A 9,420-nucleotide genomic window follows, 5' to 3' on the forward strand; every position below is an offset into this window, starting at 1 on the left:
AAAAACCCACCCACGGGCCAGGGCAGCCCACGCTTTGTCCCTTCCCCCTGCACTGCCCCCAAAAGTCATGCTGAGCCCAAAGCAAACAAGGGCAGTGGAGCAGCCCAAGCCCTTCCTTGCCTGCAGAGCAAAGCAGCCCATGCACAGCTTCTGGTGTCCAACCTCTGCTCCCACCATGGGGCTTTGTTTGTGTCAGGCTGGCTGCCCCAGCCCCAGCACGGGGCACGGTGGGTGCTGGGGGCTGTTGGCAGGGCCAGGAGCAGACTCCCAGTTCAAAACCAGCCCAGCCTATCCCCCCAGCCCTGCCAAAAAGCAGCTTGGCAGCCGACTGAAGAATTGGTTGCATCTGCCCCAGCAAAGATGCTTCCCGGCCAGGCCGTGCAATGCCCAAATCTGGGAGCATCCCCCTGCGTGGGGACTCATCTGCAAATTCGCTGTGGAGCCTGGCTTTGGAGAAGGTGCCACAATTGAAGTCCATCATCTTCAGCTTGCCAGGTGGAGGAAGAGCTTGTCATCCTTGATGTCACCCTCCATGTCTCCAGCAGCAGCAGCCGCACCTGGCACAGCTTCTTCAGGGACTCCTTCTTCCCTGGGGCTGGAGCAGCCTGTCAGTGCTCTGCCCAGGGCCCCGGCTGTCGCTGAAGCAGGACAAGCAAAAGCAGCTGGCATGGGGGCCACCAGTGCTGGGAAGAGCAGCTCAGCTCCAGCAGCAGGGCTGCGCGTGCCCAGCTGAGGAGCCCTGCGCAGCGATTCAGGCAGGACAAAAACTCTGCCTTTCTTTGCTGCTTCTTGCCAAGGCACGTGTGCAGCTGGAACTCACCGGCTCCCTGGGTCAAAGCGTGCGTGTGGCTCTCTCTCCCTTCTCCTATGGCACGTGAATATCCTGCATCCAAGGATCACAGGACAGGTCTTCTAATGAGGGCCTTTCCGAGGAGAGCACGGATAAACACCGCCGGATGAGATCCTGGCACTCTGCGGAGAGAAAGCAGAAAGCGCCAGTCAGTTGCAGAAGGCTCCTGTCCGCTTTGCCCCACTCTTGCCATGGCCAGGCCGTGCTGTGTGTGCTCAGGGCTGTGCCTAAACTTTGCCATCAATTCTTTCTTTTGGAGGAGAGCAGGACACTGCCACCTCCTCAGCAGCTGCCAGTGTGGGATGCTCCTGAGCCCGCTGCTGTCTCCCAGCACTGCTATTCCCCCCGTGCTGCAGAGATGAGGATCCACCTGGAGAGAGCCGTCGTGGGAGCGAGAGCCGGCCCCAGGTGCTGTTCCAGCCCCTCCTGAAAGGATGCTCCCCGCAGACCATCTGGTGCAGCACGATGCCCAGGGACCAGACGGTCGCTGCCTCGCCGTAGTACCAGCCGAACTGGATCCATTCTGGGGGCCTGTAGGACGGTGTTCCTATGGAATAGAGATGGAGTTCTTCAGGGGGACGCTGCCTGCTCCCAGAGCCTCGCCCCAGCATCCCTGGGCATGCGGGGGCCGCAGCAGCGGCACGCGGCGTGACCCGCTGCCCTCTCGCCAGCACCTGGGACTTGTGTACAAACTGGGGGTTGGAAAAGAAGCCGCTGGTGTCGCAAGAGGGCAGCGGAAGCCCTGGCAAGGCCCGAGCATTCCATGCAAAGGAAAAACCCACTTGGTGCTGGGGAAAAACCACGCTTTCATCCTCCCTGCCTGCACTGCCCCAGAAACCATTCTTAAGCCAAGGCAAGCACGGGCAGCAGAGCAGTCCGAGCCCTGTCTCGCCTGCACACCAAACGGGCTGGAGCACAGGTTCTGGCCCCCCCTCTCTGCTACCCCTAGCCACGGGTGTTTCTGTGGCGCTGGCTGCCCCAGCCCCAGCGCCAGTCCTGGGCAGAGGGGCTGGCAAAGGCTGCCAGCAGGGCTGGAAGATGGCCCCTCAGCCAGCGCCGCTCAAAAGCAGCTCAGCTGAAGACTCCGGCTGCCATGACCGGCAGCAAAAGGGAGAATCCCCCCTGCCACAGCCGGCTTGGGCTGTGAGATGTTGGGCCGTGAGATGTTGGGCTGTGAGATGCCTCTACCAGGAGCCTCCCCCTGCGTGGGCTCACCTGCAAAGCTGGTGTAGGCTGCGGCTTGCAGGTAGGTGCCACAGCCAAAGTCAATGAGTTTGGCCTGCCCGGTGGCCAGGTCAAGCAGGATGTTCTCCGGTTTGATGCCCCGGTGCAGGACCCCGCAGCTGGTGCAGTGCCGCACGGCCTCCAGCACCTGGCGGAACAGGTGCCGCGCCACCTCCTCGCACAGGAAGCGCCGTGCCCGAATGAAGTGAAGGAGGTCCTGAGACCGCTCCGGGCGCTCCAGCACCATCACCACGTTGTTGGGGAGCTCCAGCCACTCGTGGTGCTGGACGATGCCGGAGAAGCCAGCGGACACCTTGTGCAGCAGCACGATCTCCAGTGGTGCTCGGGTGCCGTCGGGCTGTGGAAGGAGCACGATGCCGTCAGCGGGGCCGATGCCGTGCCGGGGCTCGGCAAGCCCTCAGCCAGCCGGGGACGCTCTGCGCGCTCCGCTGGCCCCACGGCCGCTCTCCCTCGAGGCGTCCTGGCGGCTTCCACCCTGCCGGGCCTCGGCTCATCCCCGCCCGTCGCGCCCCGGCTTCTCCCGCTGACCCTCGCTCACTCACCAGCCGACCCCAATGGTGGATGCGGTTCCGTGGCACCCGTTTGATGGCCACCTGCAAGGCAAGGGGAGCAGCGGGCTGAGCTCGCCGCCCGCCGTGCCGAGCCCCGTGCTCCTTCTCCTCCTCCTTTGCCCCCCGCCTCCTGCGCCCGCCGCCGGCCCCGCCACTCACCGGGGCGCCGTCCGAGAGCCGCGTCGCCGCCAAGACGCTGCCGAAGCCGCCGCGCCCCAGCAGCGAACCCAGCCGGTAGCGCTCCTTCAGGCCCTGCTGCGCCTTCCGTGCCGGCGAGACGCGGCCGTCAGCGCTCGGCCCGGGGCCAGGAACGGCCCCCGAGCGCCGCTCAACCGCCCCGGGCCGGCCATCCCCACATGTTGGCTCTTTTGAAGCGGACACCGGCGGCTCGGGGCCGGCGGCCGCGCTCAAGAGCGGCGGAGCTCGGAGCGGGGAAGACGCTGCGGAGGCGGCGGGAGCGGCCGCGCCGCCTGTGTCCCCGGCGGGCCCCGGGAGGAGCCGAGGCCGGGGCTGGGGTCGGGGTCGGGCCAGCCGGAGCCAGGGGCTGGCGATGGTGCCCAGGAGCCAGGCACTGATGCCCGCCCAGCAGCGCCACAGGCGGGACGGCGAGAGCCGGGCGGAGGCGGGACCGCGGCGGGACGCCCGGGGGCGGGGAGGGGGCAGCCCCGCCCGGGGCCGGGGGCGGGCCGGGGGCATGGCCCGGCCGGGCGTGGGGAGAGAGAGGCCGCGGGAGGGGGGGTTGGGGAACGAAAGGGAGAGCGGGAGAGGGTGCGAGACACTGGGAGAGGGAGAGGAGGAGCAGGAGAAGGGACGCAGAGGGTTCGTGGACTCGCTGCTCTTGTGCTGCTCTTGTGCTGCTGCCGCTGCTGCCGCTGCTGCCGCTGCTGCCGCTGCCGCTGAAGCGCTGGGAGCGTTTGTCCGCGTGTCCGTGTGTCCGGTGCCCGTGTGTCCGTTCCCCCCCGCGCGCCCCACGGCCGAGCCCCGCGCGCCCCGGGGCAGCACGGGCCGCTCCGCTCCGGGGCCGAGGCGGAGTCCCGGAGCATCTCTTCCTCCCGCAGCCACACCAAACCCGCTCGGCCATTGGGAGCATTTTTGCACCCGTTTCCCTTTGAAGGGCTCCTCTCTACCCCCATTTCCAAGGAGTCTCCCTGGGGTTTTGGCACCTGCAGCGACAGGGCAGCGATTGGCCTTCAAACTTCAAGAAAGACATGGAGGGGCTGGAGCACGTCCAGAGATGGGAATGGAGCTGGGGAAGGGTCTGGAGGACTTCTGAGGGGCAGCTGAGGGATGTGAGGGGGCTGAGCCTGGAGGAAAGGAGGCTCAGGGGGGAGCTGGCTCTCTCCAAGTCCCTGACAGGAGGGGGCAGCCAGGAGGGCTGGGGCTCTGCTCCCAAGGGAAAGGACGAGAGGAAATGGCCTCGGGGGAACCTCTGGGGTGGATGGTGGGGAAATTCTCATCCTCCGTGTCTCGACAAAGGGGGAGGGGGGGAGGGGTGGGGCGCGACCTGGGGACACGGGGGTGGTGACGCTGGGCTGGGGACACGGGAAAGGGCACGGGAAGCCAAAGCCCCGCTGAGCGCTGGCGCTGGGCTGGCACGGGGTGAGCCGGCAGCAGGGCCCCACAGCCCTGAGGGACTCGCCCTGACGCCCGGGGAGAATTGATCCTGGTCTCTAAAAAATGAGACTCAATAAAATATCATTAAAAGATGCCTCCTTCTCCTTCTCCTCCTCCCCCACCCCTTCTCTTGCTCCCCCCGGGCCCAGCGCCCACCCTTGGCCCCCCGTTTTCCCAGCGCGGTCGCATCCCGCGGGAGGAGCCGGGATGGAGCCGGGGCAGGTCGGGCTGGGGCAGGGCTGGGCTGTGGGCCCGGCCTGGGAGCCCCCCACGCGCCCCCTCCCCAAATTCCCCTGGCGGGGGGCGCTGGGGGCGAGGGGGGGGCGCAGGTGGGGTCCGGGTGGGGAGCGCTGGGCGCTGCGGGTCTGCCTGGCAACTGGTGAGTCACCAGCGCCGCGCGCTCTGATTGGCTGAAGGTTGTTCAGCGCCTTCTCTGATTATCTGATACTCGCGGGCAATTTTGGTTGGTCCGTGGGGGCTGTGGGGCGGCTTGGGGGGGGGTCTCTGCGCCTTTGGGGTTCGCTGGGTGCCGATTTGGGGTTGAGGTGCCTCCCAAGGACCCCCCGGGGGGGGCGACACAGGGGTGACACACGGGGGTCCCCATTCCCGATCCATCCTGGGGCCGGTTCTGCCCCCTCCACTCTCGGTCCCCCCGCGGGATCCCCCATAGTCCCTTCCCACTGTTCCCCAATAAACGGGATCGGGGCGAACTGGGAAGCCTTCCTGGGAACACTGGGAGCAGCCGGGTGGGGGCAGAGTGACAGCGGGGCTGGGGGGGACACACGACCCCCCAAAATCAGCGCGGGGACGGAGCGGGGGGTCCCGGCCGGGCCCGAGGCCACGGGGAGGGGCTGCGGCCGCCGGCGGCTCAGGAGCTCTGTGGGCAGAGCAAAGGGGGTGACACCGGGCTGGGGGGCCCCGGGGGAGCACAGAGCACCGGGGGAGGGGGGACACGACCCCCGGCCCCTCCCGTCACCTGCTTGCGCAGGTAGAAGCCGAGCCCCAGCGCCAGGAAGACGAAGCCCAACATGAAGCCCTCGATCCCCGTCAGCATCTTGGGGGGCGGGGGGGGCAGCTTTGGGGTGGGGGGGGCGAGGAATACAGATCCAAGAAACCGCGGTGGCTGCCGGGAAGGGACCGGAATGGACTGGGACGGAATGGGATGAACTGGGACAGAATAGGACACCAGGATACACTGGGACCAGTACCAGGACTGGGCAGGGCCAGATTTGGAGCACCAGGAATTATACTGGGATATATTGGGCCCATACTGAGGGCTACTGGGAACATGTTGAGGGCCAATGGGTGCTGCTGGGTTATACTGGGAGTGATTTGCATCATACTGGGAATGACTGAGATTGTTCTGGGAGTGACTGGAACCACAGTGGTGGTGAAAGGGCGCAACTGGAAAGATGCAGGGAGCAACTGGGATCATCCTGGGAGCAGCTGGCCCATGCTGGGGCCATACTGGGAGTGACAGGGTCATGTTGGAGTGACTGGCATAGTTCTGGGAGTATCTGGGAGTGACTGGGATCATACTGGGACTGACAGGGATCAAACCAGACTCATACTGGGAAGTTACCTGGAATCATACTGAGGGTGTTTGAACTCATACTGGGATCATGCTTAGAGCAACTGGGACCATGATGGGACAAAAGGCATCATAGAGGGACTGACTGGGAGTGGCTGGGTTCATACTGGAAGTGATGGGGGCCCTACCTTACTCTACTGGGAGGGACTGAGAGTGAAAGGAACCATACAGGGCATGACTGGGAACAACTGGGACCATGTTGGGGGCAACTGGGATCTTATTGGGAGTGACTGGGAACATAAAAGCTTGAGTGGAGTTTTTATCCCGTGGCATTCCCGGGGAGCAGCGGCAGCTCCGCGCCCCCAGCCCGGGGGGTGGGAGCAGGGGAACCGCTGGCAGCACCTTCGGGGCACAGCCGAGGGCTGGGGGGCTCCTCCCCCACTTCATTTTCTCTGCCCAGTTCAAATCATCCTCTCCCATTCAAATCCCCTCCGTTCACATTTTCTCCCCACCATTAAAGTTTCCTTGCCCCAATTCAACTTTTCTCCCCAGTTAAGCCCTGAGGCCCCTCCCCGCCCCCGGCTCCTCCCGGCAGGACCCGGCCGGGACCTTCTGGAAACAGCAGCGGAAAGAGTTCAAAAATTCCTCATTACTTCCATCGATTTCCTTGGTTCCCAGGGCATTTTCCTGCGGCTGCTCCGGGCCATGGCTGAGGGGTCCCCTCGGGGTCCAGCCCCTTTCCAGCCCCTTTTTCCAGCCCCTTTTTCCAGCTCTTTTCCTCAGCTGACCCAAAGCTGCGGATTTTGGGTGGCGGGAAGAGTCGCTCTGCTCGGGGGTCCCCGCGGTGCCCCAGGGAGGCCCCGAGGCCGCAGCGCGGTTCCCTCGGGCCCCTTGGAGCGTTTGGAATCTCCAACTCTCAGCAATCGCTGTCCGTGGCATTCAATCCCCCCTGCAGGGTTTTCCCCCAGACCGGCTTTCTTTCCAGAGGGTTTTGTGGTTTCGCTTCGAGCCGGGGCCTGAGGGCACCGGAGCGGCCGCGGGTGCCGGGGCAGGAAGGGCTGAGGGACAGCAGCGCCCCACAAACCTCCGGGAGGGGGACAAGGGCTGGAGGGGGCAAAGAGAGAATAAACACGAGATTTTAGAAAAAGATAAAACCCCAGTAAAATATAGATTATATCTAAAATATAATAAAAGAGAACTCTGAAAAAAGAAAGTAACAGCAGAGCTTCTTCTCCTGGGACTTTGGGTTTCTTGTCCAAGCTCCGAGCTGGGTGTGAGCCAGAAACCAGTGGCTGGGAGAGACATTGCTGCTGAAGGGCTTCCTATGGCCAGAACTAAAGTGTCGAGTATCAAGGAAGAGCTTGAGGTTACAGAAGCGCCAGCGCTCCCGTTGGATTCCCTCGTTGGAAGCTGAAAGCGGAGCTCCGTCTGGGACTCTGCTTTGTAAGGATTGAATGTAAAACTCCAGCGCAATCCCCGTTTCCCTCCCTCCTGTGGCCAGCGGCGCACGGAGAAGGGATGGGAGTTTCGGTGAGTTCGTGCTTCCCCCTGAGGGACAGGAATCCTTGCCGTGTCCAGCGGGGGTCCCTCCCCAGCCGTGCGGTCACTCCCCGGCCCGGCCCTGAGGCGCGGGGCAGTCGCGAGGCAGCCGCGCTCCGGCCCCGTCAGCGGCACCGCCGCTTCGTGCCGGGCAGGAGCGGCAGAAGGAGCCGGGCGGCGGCGGAGGCTGAATCCCGGCAGGAGGAGGAGGAGGAAGAAGAAGAGGAGGAAGGGGACGGGTCGGCCTGCGGTGTCCGATGGCCGGGGAGCAGCGGGGAGGCCTCGGGGAGCGGCAGCGGGCGGGGCTCTGCTGGAGCCGCCCCGAGGGGTTTGTGCCGCCCCGGGTCCCTGAAGGAGCCGCTCCGCGGGACGGGCGAGCTGGGAACGAAAGGAAATACAGAGAAGAGAATAAAATACAATCAAAGAGCCGCAGCGAGAGGCGTCTGCCCCGCCCGCGTCTGAAGGAGCTGCACCGAGGGAAGGGCGGAGGGTGAGTAGAATAAAATCCAGAGAATGGAGTAAAATAGAATAAAAAACTGCACGAGGATGTCCGCGGCGCCCGGTGTCACTGAAGAGCCGCACGGCGGGACGGGCGCTGTCGGGTGTGGCCAGAAGGGCAGCGCCGAGGAGGGAGAGAGGTGTGAATAGAAAAACAAAAAAATAGAGAGAATGAAATAAAATACAAGAAAAAGAGCCTCACCCGGGGATCTCCGCAGCTCCGTGTCACTGAAGAGCTGCACCGAGAGAGCGGCGAGAGGTGACGGTGGTGAAAAAGCCGCACTAGAGGGGCTTGGCATGGGAGGTGGGAATGGACTAAACACTAGAGAATAGAATAAAAAAATAACACAAACCCCGCACCGGGAGTGGCCGCTGCCCGTGACTGAAAGAGCCGCACCGAGGGACCGTCGGGGCAGCAGCGGGGGCTCTCGGCCGCCCCGCGTCACCGAAAGAGCCGCAGCCGGGGGCAGTTCTGGGGTCTTCTGGAGCCGCCCCGAGGGCTCTCGGCCGCCCCGCGTCACTGGAGGAGCCGCAGCGAGGGACGGGCGGGGCGCGGCCCGGATCGAGCCCCTCCAGCTGCGCCTCGAGCGGCGACCCCGCGGGACCGCGCCGGGGCCGGGCGGCGGCGGCAGCCGGAGCCGGGAAAGCGGCTTGGAGCGGCGGACACGAGCGGGGTGTTCCCGAGCAGCTCCGCTCAGCCCTCGGGCACCGGGGGGTTCCGGGGGTTGTTCCCGACCAGCTCCGCTCAGCCCTCGGGCACCGCGCTGGGGTCGCCGCGCACTTTTCACCCCCGGCCGCCCCCACGGGCCGGGCCCCGCGGCTCCCGCTGCCGCCGCCTCGGCCCCGCCGAGCCCAGAAACCACGAAAAATCGCTGGCATGCACTAAAAAAGCTTTTCGTGCGCAGCGATGGGTGCGGGGGGAGTCCTTATGAACTCCCCTCCCCTCAGACCCTCCCGGGCACCGCCGGGCATTAGCGCAGCTCCCGGGGCCGTGTCCCGGCCACACTTGGGCATTAAATCCGACAGATTTGAGGAGCTGGCACAGCCCTAGAAACCAGGGCTTTGCCCTCGGCAGCTTGGAGCGGCACGAGGGGGATAAAGGATCCCCTGCACTCACTTATGCCCCCAGAAGCAGCTCTGCCCCCCTAAGAACGAGGCTGTATTTGGGAGAGGGAGGATGGCTGGGATGGGATCTGGAATAAGACAGACACATGTTGGGATGAAGAGGTTTGAAGGGGTCCCGTCACTGAGCAGGTTTTGGGGCACCCTCTTGCAAGAGCTCAAGATTTTCAATCACGGCACCATCTATACGCCTTTCCCAACCCCCTTGCCATAGCAGTCTCTGTGTGGGTTTCAAAAAGATTTCTGCCAGCTTTCTACAGTCAAACGGAGTCATTAAACCACTCGTAAAGATATGGTGCAACAAAGTTTGCACGTCCGGGTTGGTTAATCCATACTGCATCCCAGCTTTTTGTCCTTCTCGGACGAACTTCCAATTGAGCCCCGCCCACTGGCGTTGGTTCGGATTACCGGGGGCAGCAATTCCCGGGAACGCTTGTGCAATAAATTCACCCTCAATCAAAGCCTCCCGT

General features: G+C 64.4%; 1 long non-coding RNA gene across 1 annotated transcript; it reads right to left on the reverse strand.

Moving 5' to 3' along the window:
• Positions 1–857: 857 nt before the first annotated feature.
• Positions 858–2,151, reverse strand: LOC125318837. Its single transcript, XR_007200507.1, has 3 exons — positions 2,066–2,151; positions 1,221–1,397; positions 858–972 (listed from the first exon to the last, which is right to left on the reverse strand). It is a non-coding gene; the product is annotated as an uncharacterized LOC125318837 (long non-coding RNA).
• Between the last annotated feature and the right edge of the window lie 7,269 nt (positions 2,152–9,420).

This window comes from Corvus hawaiiensis, chromosome 31 (genome assembly GCF_020740725.1).
Source record: "Corvus hawaiiensis isolate bCorHaw1 chromosome 31, bCorHaw1.pri.cur, whole genome shotgun sequence".
NCBI classification, from domain to species: Eukaryota; Metazoa; Chordata; class Aves; order Passeriformes; family Corvidae; genus Corvus; species Corvus hawaiiensis.